This window comes from Camelus ferus, chromosome 35 (genome assembly GCF_009834535.1).
Source record: "Camelus ferus isolate YT-003-E chromosome 35, BCGSAC_Cfer_1.0, whole genome shotgun sequence".
NCBI classification, from domain to species: Eukaryota; Metazoa; Chordata; class Mammalia; order Artiodactyla; family Camelidae; genus Camelus; species Camelus ferus.
Window position 1 is genome coordinate 11,674,052 of NC_045730.1, and position 22,489 is coordinate 11,696,540.

Genomic DNA, 22,489 nt, shown 5'->3' on the forward strand with positions numbered 1-22,489 from the left:
CGGTAATGTTACTCACTTCTCTCACCGACGGCCAGCACCATATGCTTCAGTGGGAGGTAGCTTTATCTCATGGTGTTGCAATCATTTGTTTATTTATAATGCTCTGGAGCTAGATTAAAATAAGTACATTCCATCTTTCAGATGCTCGATATTGAAGCATTTCCTTGTAAAGGTTATTAGAAGTGGTGACCAGAGGGTTTCTTACCCATGTAGCTTAGACCCATATCCTGACCCCCTGGTAACCCAGAATTCCAAATGTTTGGCTCATTGTTTCTTTTTTCCCCCTTGCTTCTTATGGAATAGAATATATGTACACCAGTGGACTCCCTGCATTTGACTCTTTTAGCATGTTAGGCCATACTTGATAGTTCATTTTAGTGTGCTAATGACACCATTGTGGCCATTATGCCCAAATTAAACAGGAAGTAGTGGAGGAAAACTCAGATAAGGACAGCATCACACAGAGACCCTAAGCGGATTCAATGTGCAGAATGGAAGTCTTGCTAAATTTCCAAAACCACAGCTTCCAAAACCACTCTTATTCACCAAAAAGGAACCACCATGATATCAGTCCATTCAGTTACCAGGACAGCAGTGCTCCCTGCTCCAGTGGGACGTGGGGATATGCAGATGGTGAAATTCTCAGACTGAGAAATTCTGTGAGTACCTGGCTGCAAGCCTCCATCTGGTCAGAAGAGGGCAGTGGAAGAAAGAGGGGAGATTCTGGACTGCCATGGCAGGGGACAAGTTTGGGGGCCATGGAGAGAGAGAGAGAAAAGCAGAGAGATTAGGAACAGATCGGAGATCTGGAGTCCAGGATTCTGGCTGTGTGAGTGGAAAAGTGACTTGAGTTTGAATGGTAGATTATTATTTCCCAGAGCTTGTCTGTCACAGTCAGTATGAAGGAAAGGTCCACAAAAAAGAGCCAACAAGACAGTTCCCAGGAAGTAACACAAAACTCTCCTCAACTTTCCAAACAGCTGTCGCAGACAAGAGATGTCTGCTTCCCTCTCCCCAGTATGATCATGGGAGGACGAGGAAAGTGATTCCAGTGCCTCAAGCTAGGAGTAGCCTGGAACTCCAGGTTGCCTTTGGTGATGTTTGATCGCCCACTTTGAGGACCATGCTATGTAGTATGTGTACCTGCCCAGACATGTGTGTATATGATGAGCTAGACCAGTGTCAGCTTAAAAATTTTTAAGTAAGATTCTTTTTTTTTTTTTTTTTTTTGAGAGGCAACACATTTTTTTATCCCACTATTCTCAGAGATTAAAAAAAGAAAAAGAAAAATCCAAGAGGCTAGGGCAAATTGGCTTATCTCATCCATGTGAAAAGCAAATGGAAAAAAAAAACCAGTCACAAATGGATCTTGTCAGGGTGATGTGGCATAACTGACCCTTGGCCAGTCCTTGTGGGCAGCTGTTTTTAGCCAGGATAACCTCGGCATGAGGCCAAGTGCTGGGTCATGGCTGAGGCCCCCTGGGAATGTCACCATTCCCACGGATTCTTCAGCTGGAAGGCATCTGTGAGCCCTTGGGCCATGTCAGACCTGCTGCTGTCCACAGGCTGCCACCAAATCCTGCTCAGGACAAAAACAAAGTCCAGAGTGTTCCCCGCACTGGATGGAACATGAATGATTTTACATCGCGTATATCATGGCAGGTTTGTGATCTTTAAGAATTTAAAGAAGAATGTACAATCAGTGAAAATACAGCAGCAAACAAAATAGTTGCCCCCAGAGGGCAAGTTTGCTGAGAGCAGATGTCTTTGCACCAGAGGGGCTGCTATGAGCCAGAGCTGGGCGTCCCTGACCCATGCATGTCTTCAACAAGCACATGGGGGTTGAAGGCAGGTTTCTGAGGAGTAAGGCGGCAGGGCAGGGCATGTGGCATCAGTAACTGATACAAAGGGCTCACTGTCAATCTGTTATGTTGAGAGAAATAGAAATGACACCCCGGCCCCATCACTGAGTGCTTGTTTTTGTTTTTTTTTTTTTTTTTTGGTTTGGGATCATCTGGATGAAGGTTTATCTCATTGAATAGTATTCTGAGAGTCTCTAACCAGGAAGGTGCCAAACACCAAATGTTAGCTATGTTTGAAGCTAAAGTCATATCGTTTGAATAACTTAGTCACTTACCTTGGCTACAACCACCCCCAATAAATCCCTAATAAGCTGTGACTATGCAGACTCATGCATTCATTCAACAAATACTTATTCTTACATACTACATGCTCAGGCACTGTCCTAGGCTCTGGGAGCAAATGACAATGTTAATTAACCCAAGGCTTTGGTCTCCAACTGCATTCTGTGGGTGCTGGCCAAGGAAAGCTGATGTGAATCCAGGAGGGGTCTCTGCAGGAAGACTGGGAAGACCCCCAAATTCTGTCCTGTGCCTCCATTCTCCTCCACTGCCTAGTTCCCATGTGGCTTCTGCAGAGCAGAGCACTCTCCAGAGCTTTCTGGCTTCTAGAAGCAAGGAGTTTTATAGGACCCATCCAGAATGAAAGGGCTTCCAAGAAAGACCAAACCATGGGTCAGTCCTCCAAGAGGTGACTCCTGCAGGGGGACCTTACAGAGCCCTTGCCCCTGCACTCCACACCCCAACACTAGGACTTCCACCAAAGTGGTGACTCACAGCCTTTTTCTGCCCCGGAGCACTTTAGGGAGGACTCAGGTGAAGGGGAGAGGTCCTAGATGTCATTTTCTGGGATTTCACTTGGGGCCAACCATTGGGATGCAGATTTGGAGGTGGCAACTAGACACTTTCTTTTCCAGTCCCTAGTCATCCTGTCCTTTCCTGTCCTCTCCTCTGGGAAGGTCTCTGACTGAATGGATTGATTAAAGCAACTGAACTGATCAAATTTTGTTGTGAAGTCACCTTGAGCTTTTTGAGTGGCCACAGAGCTCCCTGGCCCCTCTGAGGTCTTTCTGGTTGATACCTAAGGTGAGTCACTGGAACACTTTGGACTTCGCCTTAGAGTGAGCAAACACCACATTTGCAAGAACCTTTGAAGACATTAAGGCTAATCCCCTCTGTCCTTACTTGTCACTCACATCCCTCTGCCACATTCTGACAGGTAGTTATCAGTGACAGGACTTCTCTACCTCAAGGTGGCCCGGCCCACTGATAGCTCTAATGGACAGAAAGTTCTCCTGCTATGGGAACCTAGTTTCAGTTTATATTAAACTTGTTTCCATTTTAAAGACAAAGCATCGCTTTCATCTTGATGTAGGACCATTTCAATAACTGACACCTTTGTCTTTGGTGAAGCATGTGGGTTGGGATTCCCACACCCAGTGGGAAATGAATGATTTCTCTATGACATTGGGTCAGAGAGACAGAATGCCCCCTTCCCTGCAGCTGGAGCCCAAAACAGACAACTGCAGACTCCTTGCAGCCCCATTTTCTGATCCCATGAGCAGATTCCACCAGGGAGGGCCCTTTGGGTTTTCCTGGCTCCAGATTATTGAATGATTAGTTTGAGATTCAAGCACATTGTTGTCTCTTCCTTCTCTTATAGTGGATATAGTGTTGCATATCTGCTCTTCTACAGACATTTCAGGGACAGTGCAAGGACTCCACTGAAACTTTGCCGGGGAAATCAGAATTCAGTCACCAGGAGACTCCGACAGCCCCTATTTTAAAATGTGTGATATTTTCAGGTGGATGCTCAGTGCATCTTTGCAGAGTCTGGTGATTTCCTTCTGGGAGGGTGCTTGAGGAAGAGCAGATTCTCCCAGGTGGCTCTGCGGCTGGAGATAATTGCCTCTTCCCTTTCAGAACAGGTGTCGATGTGCCTGGTTCATAGCACTGCTCCTAACTTATTATTAGCAAAACATAATTATTTGCCAGGTTGTGACTATGTGTATCCTTCACTCAGGTGATGAGAGCATCAGGTCCAACAGATATTAAAGGCTAGAAGTGGATTATCTTCATGATGGAAAATGTTGCTAAGGATTATGTCAGCGTGGGACAAAGTAAAGGAGAACTTAGCTGGAACTGAGGGCATTAGCTACAAAAAAGGAGGTGTCTTAGTCGGTCTGGGCTGCTAGGAAGAAAATATCATAAACTGGGCAGATATAAAGAGCAGACGTCTATTGCTCACAGTTCTGAGAGCCCTCTTCTAGTTGCGGAGTGGCTTCTGGTTGTATCCTTACATGGCGGAAGGGGCAGGGATGCTTTCTCAGGCATCTTTTGTGAAGGCACTAGTCCTATTTATGAGGGCTCTGCCCTCAAGGCTTAATCACATCCCAAATGCCCTACCTCCTAATACCTTCACTTTAGGATTAGGATTCCAACATACGAATTTTGGGAGGACACAAGCATTTAAACCAGAAGTGGAAACATAATACTTCAAAGGATAGAGTAAAACACATAGTTTTGATGCAGATTATATGGTAAGCCAAGGAAGACTTTTAAAAAGAATAATTCTGTGCTCAGCATAGTTAAAAAAAAAAAAAAAAAAAAAAAAAAGCCTACTGTGGTCAGCTGAATAATGGCCCCTAAAGATGTCTGCGTCCTAATCCTGAATCCTGGAAGCTGTGAATGTTACTTTACATGGCAAAAGGGACTTTGCAGCTGTGTTTCAATGGGGGATTTTGAGACAGGAGATAATCTGTGTGTGCCCTATGGGTAATCTTAAGGCCCCTGTAAGAGGGACGCAGGAGACCTGACTAGACAGAGAAGTAGAAATGGAGTGATATGCTTTGAAGTTGGAAGGAGTTACAAGCCAAAGAATATAGGTGACCACGAAAAGCTAAAAAAAAAAAAAAAAAAAAAAACCAAGAAAAAGTTTCTCCTCCCCAGAAGAAACCAAGCCTGCTGACACTTGACTTAAGCCCAGTGAAACTGATTTTAGACTTCTGATCTCCACATCTGTAAGGAATAAATTTGTGTCATTGTAAGCCACTCGGTGTCTGGTCATTTGTTTTTTGTTTTGTGGGGGGGTTTTTTTTTGGTTTTTTTTTTTTTTTTAGTATTTATAAAAACTGGCAGATTAATTCTGCAGGGGCCCATTTTCAAGAAGCTAAAGGTGAAGGAGGGAGAGGGGAGGTTTCCTCCCCATTTTCCTTTCTCCCTCATCTTATTTTCCCCAGAGGGTAAAAATGGTCTGGACCCCAAAACCTACCCAAATAAAAAAATAAAAAAACTGATGTTCCAAAAAGTTACAGCATCTTAATTCCTCATAGAAAAAGGGAAGGAGCCAGAGGGAAGGGAAGTCCTGGTGTGGGGGGAGGCGTCCCCAGCCTTGGTGGAACACCCCCCCCACCCCCCCATTAAATAGCTGTCTCAAATGGGACAAGCCTAGGGCACAGCATTAAAAACTCCCCACACCCTATTTTATCAAAACCAAAGAGAAAAAAATTTCCTCCCCCCAAACATAAATATATATTTTTTCCTTAAAAAACCAAAACTTCAAAGGCATTAAGCATTAATTAAGGCTCCCCAGCCAATCAGCAGCCAGTATGGGTGTTTGCATGGTGCCAGGAAAGCCACATCCTGTTGGAATGGGGAGTGGAGAAGATGCATTCCTGTGTAGCTTTCAGCCAATTCCAAGTCAAGTTGAGGCAGGGAAAGCAGGTGACTGGTGAGGGCATGTGTGGAAAGGAGAAACCGGATCTTCTGGGGCCCTGTGGTCAGGGGGAACCCAGCTTCCTCAGCCCCTGGACAAAGGCTTCAATTATTTCCTCTTTCACTTTCTGCAATTACTTCCTCACCTCTTCCAGAAGCTCCTGTTTCACACTTTCCAGGTCTGACTCATCACTGGAGCTGGGTGTAGAGGGGTGGGCCTCGGAAGTGGTCACTTAAGAAGATGACTTCATCCTTAGCAAGGCTGTGCTGTTCTTCTCCCAGGGTCTCTGCACAAATTCACAGTGGGCTGGGACTCTGGCCTCTGGCTCCTCATTGGCAGATTCATCCTTGGAGGGTTTCACTCCAACTTGTGTGGCTTTCCTTCTCCAGGCCAGCATGGCGTTCATCTCCTCTGTAAGGCCCCCACCCGTGCTTCGACTGCTCTCAGCTTTGGGGGCCAAGGATGCCCCTGGGGCCTCCTCCTGCTTGCTGACTTTCCTGAGTTTGGCTCTGGCAATGGCTGTGGCCAGGACAGGGGCCCCGGTCCCTCCACCACTGGGACCTTGTGCTTCAGGGAGAGGGGGCACAGGGGGTGGGCCTGCCCCTGCTCCATGGCCCGCAGCTGAGACCCCTGAGGAGGAGAGACCAGGGGGTGGGGGAGGACCTGGAGGAAGGGAAGGTCCAGGAGGTGGGGGTAGCCCCCATGCCAGGGGAGCAGGTGGGCCTCCTGCATTGGAGACCCTGCGCTCCACGTGCTCTGCCTGCTGCTGCCTTTTCTGTTGCTCCACCTCCTCTGCGGAGGGGCCATTCTGGACGGACCAGGTAGGAGGTGCTGTAGGTGGTGGTGGGGGCAGAGGCCCTCCTCCTTAGGGTGCTGGCCATGCTGGTGGTGAACTGTGTTGTGTCCTCCTTGCTGCCAAAGTTGAGGCCCCAGACCTGGCGGGCATCACGCCACTGGTGGAAGTTGGGGGTGGCCTGGTTATACTTGACACTGCGGACGATGGCACAGTTGATGGCCACCTGCTGGTCCGGCTGCATCTTCCGACTGACCACCCAGAAGGAGTTGGCGGTGGGGTTGTGGTAGATTGTGCGTCTGAAGGCCTGGGAGCCCATGCCAGCAGGCATCCATCACTTGTTGTTGTCATTGTAAAGCATCATAATGGCCGGCTTGAGCAGACGACAGTCTCACTCATGTCTGCTTGGCGGGCAGGTGGAGAGCCCATGGGGTAGGTGCTCCCGGGGCGCCCCTGGCTCGAGGTCTGGTCGTTTGTTACAGCAGCAACAGGAAACTCATACACCTATCCTTATGCACTTTTTCAAGTAATTAAAGGAAAGTCAAAATCTTGCAGACTGATCAAAGGAAACCATAATTACTGGAATGCCCAAAGAACAAGTGGAAAGTTCTAATCATGAACAATTAGATGTGCAAGTGAATTCGGAGGCTTCTACATAAGAAGAAAATGTAAGATTGTTGAATATGTGTGTATCGTAAGAGGAAGATGTTAAGGTTATACAAATTTTGTAACAAAATGAGACTAGAAAGCTGCAGTAGAATCAGAGTATTTTAGAAGGAAAGTGACCTTCAGGTCATCTTATCTCTCTCCCATTTTGTAGATGATGGAATTTGGACGTGGAGAGCTTAGGGAAATAGTCCAAAGTCAGACACAGCAGGACCATAGCCAACAGGGACGTAACTTTGCCTTTTGACTCCAAACCCCTCCGGGGATTTTTCTCCTACTCCATTATATTTAAAAGTTTGCAAATAATCTGTAATGAAAGGAGAAATGAAATGCTGTAGATAAAATCCAGCGCACAGGGCCTCAGTAATGGGCACTAAGCTCATTCTTCACTATGATTTTATCATTGGTCTGAGAGTGAAGGACATCATCACCATTTGCAAATGCTACTAAATTAGGGTATGGAGTTGACTGTTATGAAAAAGAATTTCAATTTAGACATTCCAAAATGTCGATTTACTGGGAGAAAACATTTGTATTAATCTGGGAAGCAGAATCATGTTCTTCGGAGAGATCTGGAAACTGACATGTTTTTTACCACTCCCCTGATCTGAAAATATCTCATTTTGGGGGTCCCTCAAAGGTTAAAATTACTTAGAAATGTAGAAGAAGGAGGGGAGGGGAGGCAGCAGCACAGGCAACAGCACAGCACCAAAGGAAAGAAGACAGAAACAATGTATAAAGGATGGTGACACCCACATTCCTTCTCCTCCAGCACATGTAGACTGCACCCATTCCACAAACATCCATGAAGCCAGAGCCAGGCCTGGGAGGCACCCAGGAACAAAACTGTGGGAGCCTCTCTCCAGTGCTGAGACCAGCGGTAAATCAGAGACCTATTCAGAGAAGGCCCATGCCAAGTAGCCCCCTCCTGCCCCACCCCACCTCCACCCTGCATGTTGCCAGGATCAGTATCCCCTGACTGTCCCTGCCTTTTCCAGTTTTCTTAATAACTTTCCAAGTTTTTGAAAGAACTTCTTGGGCGAATTGCCGCTGAACGGTTAGCTTTGATGAATCCATAATCATCTTTCAGAATTTGTCACCTCTGGCTCATCGTTCTGGAGTGAAAAAAAAGGTAGATGGAGCCCTGAGTGAGTGTTGACAGCCTGGATTAATTTCTGATCCCTGTCTCTTTCCAGCTCTGTGACAACTTACTGAACATCCCTCAACTTGGGATTTGGGATTCAAGGAGGCCCCCAATAAAAATAACACTTCTCTCTGCTGCCTGGAATTTGATCAGTTGAGAGTGGAAACAAAGTCATAAAGCAGATGGGTGTCAAAATGACACCTGTGTTCTGGGCAAAGATGATGCAGGAGAATTTGGCTTATAGCTGCGGGCTGGTAGACTTTCTCTTATTGAATCTCAGATGTGCATACTCACCCACCCTTCGTCACTGCAGGGCCCACTGGGACCTGTTCCTGGAGAAGCAGGATAAACAGGGGGGCTTAAAGCCACAAGTTACCCATTGGCACACCCCCCCCCCCCCCGGCATTTAAAGGAAGCATCAGAAGTCTAGAGGAGTCTAATACCTGAGCTTCTCATCTTTAAAATACTCATCTCGTGTTAATCTGATGACTATAATGAGGTGTACAGGGAAGACTCTATATCCAAGTGCTGGAAAATTGTGACCTGCCTATCTCTCTTCCTCCCTCCCCTTTTCCTCCCTCTTTGCCTTCCTTCCATCCCTACCTCCCTCCTTCTCTGTTTAGAGGAAGTTATTTTAGAAACAAATCTACCCAATTTGTTTCAACTGCCTGCAAATGTTTACTACTAGTGTATTTCTGCTCTAGCAACAGTACCTTTTTCTCTCACCTGTCCTTCCCTAGCAAGTCACAAAAAAGGGGTGTGTGTGTGTGTATGTGTTTGAATGTTATCTGTAAGTTGTGGGTCTCCTCTTGCAATACTACTGATAATTACTCTATTTAAAGTATAACATGGGAGTAATCTGGGAATTAGTGCTACATAAAACTTCCAATAAATTTAAGATAGTATTTTGAGGCATTAAAGTCGCTTTTTATTTTACTATAAAAGAAGGATGGTATCATGCAGAGAGATGCTCATGGGGATGCGTGTTCATGAAAGGAAAATCTTAAGGAAGATAAAATGGTTATGCCTTCACCGTTCAGGCAAGTATTTTGGAGATGGGATTTATCAACCTTCTGTCATTTCCCAGAATAAATGTGCCTGGATGTTTCCTTGCTTTTTGTCCCCTGAATGTCACCTGTTTTGGGTGTCATGGGTCCTGTGGCACAGATACAGGTATTAACAGGTGTGCCATTCTGGCTTCCAGAGACTGTCAGGTTCTATTTCAGGCTTAGTTCTGAAGCTGTTGTGCGATAAACCAAATGTCACATTAAACGTAAGATGGGAAACTCACATATGAGAATAAATATCACGATAATCACTAATTAAATGATAAAAAAAATTCACCATAAACTTGGACTATCCAATCACTGAGGACTAGTGCTGCTAAATTTTAGGTCAGATGCAGCAACTAGTCCCCAGCAAATCGGCCAGTGTGAGTTCCTGACATGGAATCTTGCTCTCTGTTTAAATGCAGAACTTAAAACAAGAACCAGTGAAGCTATCTATCTGCCTCTGCAGGCTGAGCTGCCTTTTGCAGAATCATCAAGCATTTCAATCCCTCTTTGAGACGCTATGCTTTTGCCTTTCACAAGCAAACCCCATCTGGAAGCTTCTGCTTAATGGCCCAGGTTCCCCTGAGAGCAGGTTCGACTTGGTAGGACCGTAGTCCAGACCGACATGGTTTCTAGCTCATCATTTTTGAAGCAGATAACACATTCTAGTTGAAAACATTGCCTTTGAAACCAGCTCCCTGAGAATGTAGCTTCCTAGAAATTGCAGTGTTATCATTTTCTTTTTTTAGTATCACGACAGGCCTTTCTCTTTGCTAATGATTATGTATTTAATAGTCTCTGTGTTCATTGATTTATTTCTATAAATGTCATTATTTAATAAGTAGTTATTGTGTGCCAACTATATGCTGGGCAGTTATTCTGGGCCCTGGAGATAGAGGATTGAATAGGGCATAAGGAAGTTTCTTGTTCTCATAGAATTTGGAGTCTTCAGATGTGGAAAAGTCAATGAAACAGGAATTACATGCACACATTTTTATACAGTGCTCACTATCTGTCATGCTCCCAACAATCTTATGAGGAGGATACCATTATTATCTGCATTTTTGCAGATGAGGAAATTGAGGTCCTTGCAGCTCCAAGGCTCATATAAGTCATAAGGGACTTAACTGATTACAGGTGCTATGGCTCCAGACTGTATTTCCTTCACATCCATATGGAACATTAAAATATAATGAGGCTAGCTTCAATGGAGACATCACAGTAGGCCTCTCTGAGAAGATGACCTGTAAGCTGAGGTCTGAATAACCAGGAAAAGTCAACTGTGCAAAGAACAGCATGTCCGAAGGCTCTAAGGCACAAATGAATTTGGTGCTATAGAGCATTTAAAAGAAGACAAGCATGGCTGGCAAGTCAGAGGGAAAAAAGTACACAGTGAGGTGGTGATCCAGAAGCCAAATTGGGTTAGGTTTTGTCAGCCAATGAAAAGGAGAGAATGTGAACATTGATTATTTTGTAAAATACTGCAGTGCCAAAAAAGTAAAATAAATTTAATATCACAAAAACCTGTCATTTACTGTTGATTATTCATACAGTTTTTCTTCTGGGCTAATGACCATGAAGTCTGCACCAGTTAGAAAGAAAAGGAAATGGAGACACATCCAATGAAGGAATTTTTAAATTGACTCCTGGATTTTTAGAAATACAGAAAAATGTCAGGCATCAGTAACATCTGCTTCTATGTCATCTTACATAGTTATGATGTAAACATTCAAACTGGAAGTGGGTTGGAGTTCCCAGCGAATGGCGGTAGAGCTTCAACAAGATCGCTGTCCGCATTTGTTCTGTATCATAAGCTTGTGGATCTCAATTCTCCGGCACGGATTTTCTCACATCTGGATGTTTTCAGAGTTGGTTTGCATCTTACAATCAAGAAGTACGTGTATATGCTACCAAAATAATTGGCAGGGTCTTTCAGAAGTTGCCATTTCTGCATCTTGCTGGGAAAGGACAATATGAAAATTGAGCTATTTACCATTTGAACAGAAGCCAGAGCCAGTGAAGTAAATCTTTCCAGTGTACGCATGACTCCTCAGGAAGGAGTTACATATGAGCGCATTCTGCCTTTTTCTTTATTATACTCTAGCTCCACCTGATTCACAGACGTTAACTCCATATGAAGATGATGTTCCCAAAGTTGAGGCCTGGATTCTGTGCCTTCAGCAGTCCCTTGACCTTGTATGTTAGACAACCATAGACAACCCCTCAGTATTGACCCTGCCTTTCCTCAGATATATCCCTTACACTGGTTTCCTGAAGGATCCAGTCAGTTATATGGAATTTTAATTCAACTACCTCATTGTCTTTTTCAAAATTAAAAGATACATAAGGTGTCCTAAGTCTGGTGGAAGTATCATCACCATATGGAATGTAGTAACAGAATGTTACATTAAATGCTTTTCTGTAGTTTTCTGCTGTCCCTATGTCTAGACTTGAGCTAACCCACCCTGCCTGTCTCTATCATGTATCACTTAAAACAGCACTAGTGTTTGTTAAGTGCTTCCTGAGGGTCAAACACCATGTTAAGTTCTTTACCTGGATGCCTCAAGCAATTCCCACAACACCCCTGGATGGCAGGTACTGGCATTAGAATCTCCATTTTACAGATGAACAAAGTCCCAGAGATGATGAGTAACTTGTCCTCAGTCACATCAGGTACCCAGTAAATGGGAAAGCTAAGATTTGAATCTAGACAATCCTACTCACTCACCTGTACCCTTGTCTTTTACCCTCTTATCTAGAGATACCAAGAGAAAGAAGATTCACTGTGTCAGGGCGACTCCATCTAACACTTACCTAGACTAGACCGTAAGCTCCTGGAGGCAGGAATTATGTCTCACAATTTTCCAGGACCCAGCCCAGCACCTGGCACATAATCTCTGCATGATAATTATTGGTGGATGGATTATCCCTGTTCAAGTACAGGAAACCTTATCAGATTGATTTGAAAGTATTAGCTTGCCTGCAACAAATCAGTACCATTTCCCTTTCTCTTTGGTGGTGTTGGATTTATCTTCTAATATTTTGTTTTAATAGATAGCAGATATGCAGTTTCTTAGAACTCTTTTGTATCAGAGTCCTGGAAGGAAATAGATGATTCACTCAAACTGAGTAGTTGGGGAGTATAGTAAAAAGAGGCTGTTTGGAAAGAGGCAGGCAGGGTTTCAAGGAATGCAGCAAAATATAGTACAGAATTCCAAGGCTAGTGGCTTTGGAGGGGTCATCACCCCTCCACTTGAAAAGGCAAGGGTGGGGATGGTCCTAGGCTCCAGAGAGAGAGCAGAATGGAGAAGACCAGCTGGCAAGAGCTCTGGCTGGGGGTAGAAAACAGCCACAGCAGCCCAGCAGGGAGGAACAGGAGACTAAACCTTGGCTTTTCCCTTCTCCCGCTTCCCTCTCCTGTTCATCTTTCCTGTCTGTTGAGGGTAATTGGAAGCCAAGGTGCAAGGGAACCCTTGCTGCAGTCCTGAAGCCAGTCTCCTGGGCACAGATGAAGTGCAGAAAGTGGCTGTGGAGCAAGCAGACAATATTCATCAAAACCTGTGAGCAAAGCCCAGAGCATAGTGATGGAAGAGGTTTTCACATTTTAGGGTACCACGAAGTCATTCCAGCTTACGCATGATTTGGCTTGAACTAACTGGAAACAGCCTGTCTTATGGCCTGTCAAACATGCATTGTATATCTGCTTTAACCATTAAAGAAAAGAAGGCATTTAAGAATCAAAGTGGAGTAACTGCAGTTCAAGCATTCGAAGGGAGCTGGTGAACATTGTGGATATGGTTTCAGACATGTTCCTGCATCCCTGAGAAGTTGAATTTTCTGAACGGTATCAAACTCAAGGACACTACCAGTCTTAAACAGTATGTGCTGGCAGTTGCCAGCTGCAATCTTAGGGTCTTAAGGTCTCCCCATGGAACTATGCAGCCACTTCAGACCTCAACTATTCCTTGCTTAATAAGCACCCTTTTTTCTTGCCAGCTCCAATCCTGATTCTTAACAAACAATTTGTGTAATTTTGCAGGTTTTGCCTTCATAAGCCTATCCCATTTTGGAGTCCAGCAGAACACAATTCAAGTGCTTCTTGAATCTGTGTCTCCCAGGCTATAGTCCTCAGTGTCCATTGAGTAAAACTCTTTTCTATCCCTGTTATAGGTTGTTTGTTGGTTATTTACATCAACAATAGCCCACAGAGTTCAAAACTGTACTGATGACCTATTATAACTCTAACTTGATCCATGTGCATTCATTTCAGTAACTAGTTGTTGTTCATACATGCTAGGCAGTTTTCTCATACGTGCTAGTCAAAGTATGTAAATTGAGCCAGATTCTTCTAGTTTTTGAAGTGCAACTTTAGGGAATCTTGGAAATGTTAGCTCTTCAAAGATGCTTGGGCAATATAATGCATCATCAACTCCAGGGCCTAACACACAACTGTGAATAAATTTATACATGGGGAGTGTGGAATAACTGTAAAATTGTTCACACACAGAATTTCCTCAGAAGACTACGGAGTCCTGTCGTCATGGAGATTTTTCTTGATGGTTTTTAGATAGTAACATTTAGCATCATTTTTACTTCATACTGTTGATATAACATTTGTTTTTACATTAAAAAATATGAGTTCTGAAGACATCAGGTGCTGTCTTTCCTTAGAGTAGCCAAATAGGTGATATTGAGCATTACCTTCTGGTTTTCAGATTAGAAAAGAACTGGTGGCACACTGAAATTAACAAATGACATCATGATAAAGCAAAAATGAATCAATGTGCCTTGAAAAATAGCAAATATTAAGCAAAATTAGGACCATTTATAAGCAATGCTGTTGTTTTTGTTTTGTTTTGTTTTTTGGTTGTTACTTTGACAGGCAAATTGAATATACTAAGAAGCTGTATGAACAATTAGTTAGTCTATTAGCTAGAACCGGAGGCAGTTTCCAATGTAAGTGCTGTAGAGGCATTGTATTAGCATTTCCACATTGCTTATGATTGCTGTTATTTTGCCAGTTTCACTTCCGGTGTAATAAACTCAGCATATTCTTTGCTGAACACTGTGGAGCCTGGGTCTAGTAGCATGCATTCCATGTTTACATTTTCCCTGCAAGGTGTTTCATGACACTCTGAATGATACAAGCTGATGATACAAGTTGATAGATTTTCAGACTAAAGGATATTATTTGAAAAGCCTCAGAGGGCAGCACTCTTCACACAAAAGCTGAATTGGTTTCTGAGATGAACGTTCTGTTTTGGAATAGGGCTCTGGGGACACAGGACGTGTGCTCTGCTAACCCTTGTGCCTAGAGCAAGGCTCTTGGTTTCATCTCTTCAGTTGCAGAATCATTTTGCTAACTTTTAATGGTTGCTGTGTTGCTTTCCAGCTTTAAAGTTCCATAATTTTCTGCTAACCAAAATCTAAAGTGGTCTTAGAGAGTATTTTTATAGTTCTCTAGATAAAACATATTCAAAACAAATGCATTAATTTCTCTGGCCCCCAAAGGTAACTACCATGAATATTGCCCGAAGTGTGGAATTGATAACTGAAAATCCATGGGCCATTCATATTTTCCACTGCTACACTGGTGGCATTTCTCTTTCTTATAAAGTAAGCAAGGTTTGTGTCCTATAAGGAAATGAGTGACAATGTCGAGAAAGTGATGGCACCTCCCATGTGTTGAATTCTTGGCCTGTTTCAAAGCTACAAAAGCCAAAAAAAAAAAAAAAAATGAATAGGAAGGCAATTAAAGACCATGGATTGATTGCTAATTATTAAACTGACTTCAAGTCAATATAAATGGACATGATTATCCAAATATCAGACTTCTGTCAACCCCAGGGCACTGAGGGAAAAGCACCTGAACATGTCACAGTAGTGGCCTGCAGTGCATTTTATTTTGTCTGTCCTCATTCAGCATTTATTCGTTCTAATTTAACTTGGAATTCTCAATTTTTACAGTTTTACCTGAAATTCTGTAAACTATATATAATCCTCAGACCAAGGTATAAATAAAGTTGGAGCTAAGTAAAGGGAGACACTTAGAAATACACATAATAAAGGCAAGGGAAATGAGGTTTCAGAGCCTGACTCTGAAGAATAGATAAAATAAACAAAAAGTAAACAGAAAATTGTGTAACTGAAATGATAAATAATATTCATAATAGAGTTATGTACCAGTTAATGAGATACGGAGTTATTTGAGAAACAGTGTATAACATTAAACCTAAAGGTTTTCATCAAAATGGTTAATTTTTCTTTTAAGTTTTGGAGCTGTAAGAGATGAGCTACTATATATATTATTTGTTTATTTGTTTGTTTTAATTGAGGCATAGTCAGTTACAATGTGTCAATTTCTGGTGTACAGCACAATGTCCCAGTGATAAATATATGTACATATATTCGCTTTCATGTTCTATATCTCACTTACTTAGAAGAACAGAAGCCTGGCTGATGGCTGATGGTGGGTAAATGTCAGAGTCCCAACATTAAACAGATGGCACACACAAATTAGGATGCTTCTAGATGGCTTGTTAGTAGAGGGACTGATTACAAAAGAGGCTGTAAAATAAGATATGCAAGAGCTAACAGAAGCCAAGCTATTCCCACCCCTTGTTCCAAAGAGCCAGAAGAAGAGTTTACTGGAACCCGGAATGAGACAGAGTTGGGTAGAGCAGGTGGCCTGGTGACCTTCTGTCAAGGCACACAGCAGGCTGGGGTCATCTCACAGAGAGGAACCCTGGAAGTAACTCTGGCCCCACTCTTTTCAGTCCCTCCAGTCTCCTTCTGGGGCTTCCCATCCTCTGAACCCAACTGGAAGCCAGAGATCATGGGAGTCCACTGATGTAGTTGAGGTTTAGGAGTCTATTAATGTAGTTCAATGATAGAGAAAGGTGGAGTGTAGGTTGAAGGTCAGAGGCACACCTAGCACACTACTTCTACTTGTGGTGGGTTGAATTGTATTCCCCCTGCAAAAGATATGTTCACGTTCTAACCCTGATGACCTCAATTGGAAGCAGGGTCTTTGCAGATTCAGTCAGATTAAGATGAGGTCATATGAGGTCAGGATTGGCCCTAAGTTCAATAACTGGTGTCTATATGAGAAAGCAGGGGAACATTTAGACACAGAGACACAGAAGATACACACAGGGAAGAAGCAGGTATGTAATGATGGAGACAAGAGATGGGAGAGTTGCAGCTACAAGCCAGGGAACAACAAGGACTGCCAGCAGCCCCCAGAAATTAGGAAGAGAAAAGAAAAGATTCTTCCCTAGAGCCTTCAGTGGGAGCACAGCCCTCCAGACACCTGGATTTCAGGCTTCTGGCCTCCAGAGAATCAATTTCTGTTGTTTTAAGCAACCCAGTTAGTGGTGATTTGTTCTGTCAGTCCTAGGAAACAAATACACATAAAGCAGCCATGTTGTCCGGTACCATTGGAATGTAAGTACTGTTGATTCTCCTTCATTTGATTCTTTCAGTCATGTGATCACAGCCCCAAAGCTAGGTAACATACGGTGTAATCTTAGGGTTGGGAGTGTTTGGAGGTGAGGGAGGGTGTACCTGCAAGGACTGAACACTAGTGTTCTTAGACTCCTGGGTTGGAGTCTAGGCTCACACAAACAAATGTGCCCCTGGCTACTCTGTGGCATGCTGACCAACCAGCCTTCCCTAGGTTTTCCCGAGACTCATTCCTAGAACCTGTCCTCCCTGCTCACTGAGGCTGACCTTCTTGTATTTGTCTTCCTTCCAGAGTCCACCCTCTTCACTATATATGCCAGGCCATGCTGCCTCAATTCTGTTCACCAGCATCTTTGCATCTCCCAGCCCCACTAACCAAGGTTTCATATGCTGCTTTCAAAAAAAATAAAAGCCAGTTTACAAAAGATAGCTGACAGGAGGATCCATAGACCAGTCAATTAATCCCTTCTTTGCTTCCCTACAGCATCTTTCTTAATTTGGCATCATCATAAATTAGGAACTTCTGCTTCAGGCCAAATTGGAGTAACAGGTCCCTGCTTTTCTCTTCCTTGTTCCTGAAACAACTAATAAACTAGGGGGAAGTATCGAGTTGAGAGGATAGATTTGGAAGCTCAGGGCAGCCAGGTTGGCTGGTGTTCACAGGGCAAGGTACTAAAGAGAAGAGAACTACTCAGAGAGACAGCACTGGAGATCTGGAGAAGGTCCTTCCCAAGTCTTCTGCTGAGTTTTTTGGGATTTTTTTTGTTTTGGTTTGGTTTTTTTAGGGTCCTTGATTTTATTGTACACTCCATCATTGACGTCTTTGTTAATTCAGAAATGGAAAGATGAATGGTTATTTTGTTTGTACAGTTTGACAAATAAAAATGCAGGGAGCAAGAGAACACACATATAATAAGGATAAACACGGATCCGTACTCTCCCCACTTCTATTCCTAGTCTTGAAGACCCTTGCCAATGTATCATGCCAAGAATAAGTCAACCAAACAATCCATCAATCAATCAATCTACCCACAGCTGACCTTTGAACAATATGGAGGTTGGGGTGCCAAACCTCTTTGTAGTCAAAACTCTGTGTATAAAATCTGACCCCCCTGCAAACTTAACTACTAATAGCCTACTGTTGACCAGAAGACTTACCCCCAACATAAATAATTGGTAAGCACACATTTTGTATGTTACATGTATTCTATACTGTATTCTTACAATAAAGTAAGCTAGAGAAGAGAAAATGTTATCAAGAGAATCATAAGGAAGAAAAAATACATTTATAGTGCTGTACTGTATTTAGTGATAGCATACATTTACATCATCTGTTTACAAGATGAATTGTCTGTCAGTACCTACATCAATATTGTCTTAATATGATAAAAAAATGATGTGGGTGTTATATGCATCACTAACACTAGACATCAAAACTGAAAAGATAACGTGGAAAAGAAATTCATATTTACTTATAGGTGTAATGATTTGTGCACTGAAGATGAAGCAGCAGCAGCATGGCTGCTTTATGGTGGCCCAGTGTAACTGAAACAACTGCCTGTAGACTAGTGACTGAATCATTATAAGATTTATACAGCATACACTGTTGCAGTCATATTCATAACACAGTATGGGAAACTGTTACTTTTTTTAAAACCACTTACATCTAACGATAGGCTGATAACGCAGTTTCTTCCATTGTGAGAGAGACAGGCATATATTGCATGGTAATGTAATTCTTTGAAAACAAAGTTATAACATAGGAAGAAAACTAACACGTTATTAGTTTTATATTAAATCTCACCTTACACCTATGTAAGGAGAGGCCATCCACTTCAATACAAGTCCTGCAAACACGAAGTTCTGCATGTATATTTTTTTTTCTATTTTTTAAACACTTTTATTGATTTATAATCATTTTACAAAGTTGTGTCAAATTCCAGTGTAGAGCACAATTTTTCAGTTATACATGAACATTATATATTCATTGTCACTTTTGTTCTATGTGAATTACCATAATATCTTGTGTATATTTCCCTGAGCTATACAGTATAATCTTGTTTATCTATTCTACAATTTTGAAATCCCGTCTATCCCTTCCCACCCTCCACCCCGTTGGCAACCACAAGTTTGTATTCAATGTCTATGAATCTATTTCTGTTTTGTATTTATGCTTTTTGTTTTTGTTTTTGTTTTTGTTTTTTTTAGATTCCACATATGAGCGCTCTCATATGGTATTTTTCATTGTCTTTCTGGCTTACTTCACTTAGAATGATATTCTCCAGGAGCATCCATGTTGCTGCAAATGGCATTATGTTGTCAATTTTTATGGCTGTATAGTATTCCATTGTATAAATATACCACATCTTCTTTATCCAGTCACCTGTTGATGGACATTTAGGCTGTTTCCATGTTTGGCTATTGTAAATAGTGCTGCTATGAACATTGGGGTGTAGGTGTCATCCTGAAGTAGGATTCCTTCTGGATATATGCCCAGGAGCGGGATTCCTGGATCATATGGTAGTCTATCTCTAGTCTTTTGAGGAATCTCCATACTGTTTTCCATAGTGGCTGCACCAAACTGCATTCCCACCAGCAGTGTAGGAGGGTTCTCCTATCTCCACAGCCTCTCCAGCATTTGTCATTAGTGGATTTTTGAATGATGGCCATTGACTGGTGTGAAGTGATACCTCATTGGAGTTTTGATTTTCATTTCTCTGATAATTAGTGACATTGAGCATTTTTTCATGTGCTTATTGATCATTTGTATGTCTTCATTGGAGAATTGCTTGTTTAGGTCTTTTGCCCACTTTTGGATTGGGTTGTTTGGTTGTTTCTTATTAAGTCATATGAGCTGCTTATATATTCTGGAGATCAAGCCTTTGTCGGTTTCATTTGCAAAAATGTTCTCCCATTCCGTAGGTTGTCTTTTTCTTTTACTTATGGTTTCCTTTGCTGTGCAGAAGCTTGTAAGTTTCATTAGGTCCCATTTGCTTATTCTTGCTTTTATTTCTACTGCTTGAGTAGACTGTTCTAGGAGAACATTTTTGAGATGTATGTCAGATAATGTTTTGCCTATATTTTCTTCTACGAGGTTTATTGTATCTTGTCTTATGTTTAAGTCTTTGATCCACTTTGAGTTGATTTTTGTGTATGGTATAAGGAAGTGTTCTAGCTTCATTGCTTTACATGCCTCTGTCCAGTTTTCCCAACACCATTTGCTGAAGAGACTGTCTTTATTCCATTGTATATTCTTGCCTCCTTTGTCAAAGATTAGTTGACCAAAAGTTTGTGGGTTCATTTCTGGGTTCTCTGTTCTGTTCCATTGGTCTATATGTCTGTTTTTGTACCAATACCATGCTGTCTTGATGACTGTAGCTTTATAGTATTGTCTGAATTCTGGTCGAGTTATTCCTCCAGCCTCTTTCTTTCTCTTCAGTAATGCTTTGGCAATTCTAGGTCTTTGATGGTTCCATATAAATTTTATTATGATTTGTTCTAGTTCTGTGAAATATGTCCTGGGTAATTTGATAGGGATTGCATGAAATCTGTAGATTGCCTTGGGCAGTGTGACCATTTTATCAATACTGATTCTTCCAATCCAAGAGCATCTGCGTGTCTATTTCTGTTTATTTATTGAAAAAATCCACATATAAGTGGACCCGCATAACCCGTATTGTTCAAGAGTCAACTGTGTATATGTATAAAGTATATGGTACTTCCAAAAAATGGAAGTATAAGGAAAGTAAGGAAAAAATGATAAGTAAAAACTGTCTTTATTTACAGATGATTTTTTCTTTTTTTAAGAAATTCTGGAGCAATCTACAAATCAACTACTACAATAAATTTACCTCGGTCTCAGAATTCAAGGTCAATATACAAAAATCAGCTGTATATCCATACAGTAGAAGCAAATGATTGTAACATGAAATTTTTAAATCAAGAAACACAAGGTAACTAGGAATATATTTAACAAAAGTTGTGTAATACTTGTACACTGAAAACTATAAAATATTGCTGAATTTATAGACGATCTAAATGAATGGAGAGACATACCATGCTCATGGTTTAGAAAGTCAATATTGTTAAGAATTTTTTCTCCCCAAATTTATGCACAGGTTCTGTGCAATTCTGATCAAAACCGCAATTCTTAGGGGGAGGGTGTAGCTCAATTGGTAATGTGCATGCTTAGCATGCATGAGGACCTGGGTTCAATCCCCAGTACCTCCTCCAAAAATAAATAAACCTGATTACCTCCCCCATCCCTCAGCCAAAATAAAATAATTTTAAAAAGTGATGATAAATAAATAAAAAATATTAAAAAATAAACCCCGCAATTCTTGAGTAGAAATTGACAAATTGATTCTAAAATTTATATGGAAAAACAAAGGCCTTAGATTAGTTTGAAACATAGTTTGGAAATAGACGTTTTTTTGTTTGTTTGTTTTTGTTTTTGGTGATTTTTTTTTTTTTTTACCAAAGCATCAAAGCAATTCTGTAGATAAAGTCTTATCCACATATGATGTGGGGAAACTGGATACACAAAGAAAAAGTGAACTTTGACATCTTCATTCTACACAGAGAAATTAATATTAGATGGATCAAAAAATAAAAGCTAAAACCATAAAGCATCTGGGTCAACATAAGTCTATCTCTTCATGACCTTGTTTGCCAAAGATTTTCTTCAGAAAAGATACCAAAATCTCTAAATGTAAATGAAAAAATTGACAAGATGGACTTCATCAAAACGAAAAACTTACTCTCATCAAAAGAAGACAGGCATTAAGAAATGAAAAACTATATTCCCTTTATGTAATCAACCCCACAAAATAATAGTAAAAGACAAAAATACAGTAAAAAAAAGTTGGGAAAAGTCTTGAACACATACCTGGTCAGAGAAAGTATACAAATGACCAATAAACAAATAAAGAAGTAGTCAACATCTTTGGTCATCAAAGAAATGCTAAATAATTCCACAGTAAAGTATCATTTCACACCAACTAGAATGGCTAAACACTAAGGGGCTATCAAAATTCTTTTATTATGCAGAAGAGATTTTTTAAAAATCAAATATCTCCTAATTTAAAAGAAGTAGTGCATTTGCAGAAACTTGGAGATTCTTCTCCAGTATATTTAATTTCTAATAGTGGTAATAATTATTTTAAGGGTCCATTTCTGTAAGATTCTGTATATATGAAATTATAGGACTATTAGCAAGAAAGAAGTTAGAAGGTCTGTTTTGAAGTCTAAAGGGTATTCAGCACTACAGAAGGTTCCCACCACTCTCTGTACTTATTTTCAGCTCTTGGGTAACTGTAAAGTCTGTTTTTCACACCCTGTGAATATTTGACTGTAGAACTTAGTCTAATGGTTTGTAAAAATCTACACAGATAATAGTTATAAACCAAACAGCATTCCTTTCGGCCATACCTATTTTACAAAACACAGCTAACCCTTCTTCTGGACAGTTTCCAGTCCTTCTCTGCAGGTTTCTGCCTCAAGAAAATACACAATGTCTGTTCTGTTAAAAAACAGGAGCTATTTGGCAGGTAGAATGGAAAATCGTGTAGAAAAACAACCTAACATCCCATTAAGGCTTCCTGATTTATTTCAGGGGGCTCAGATTGTGTTTCTTTAATTATGTATGTATTTATTTTAAATTCATATTTTACCCATATGCACAGCCATGGTTGAGTGTAAATTCACCCTGCCCATTACAACAAATTTTCAGGCAAATGCAATTGATGTCTTCACCTTCCAGAGAAATTAAAAAACAGTAACGTAGAACAGCCCTGT

The 22,489-nt window shown here is 41.5% G+C and overlaps 1 protein-coding gene and 1 pseudogene across 1 annotated transcript in view; one reads left to right on the top strand and one right to left on the bottom strand.

Annotated features, from left to right (window-relative positions):
• Positions 1 to 22,489, top strand: part of LOC102519101 (RAC-gamma serine/threonine-protein kinase-like) — a 169,793-nt gene that overhangs the window by 100,163 nt on the left and 47,141 nt on the right. The gene's annotated exons all lie outside the window — the stretch shown is intronic.
• Positions 5,520 to 6,825, bottom strand: LOC102512397 (annotated as a pseudogene).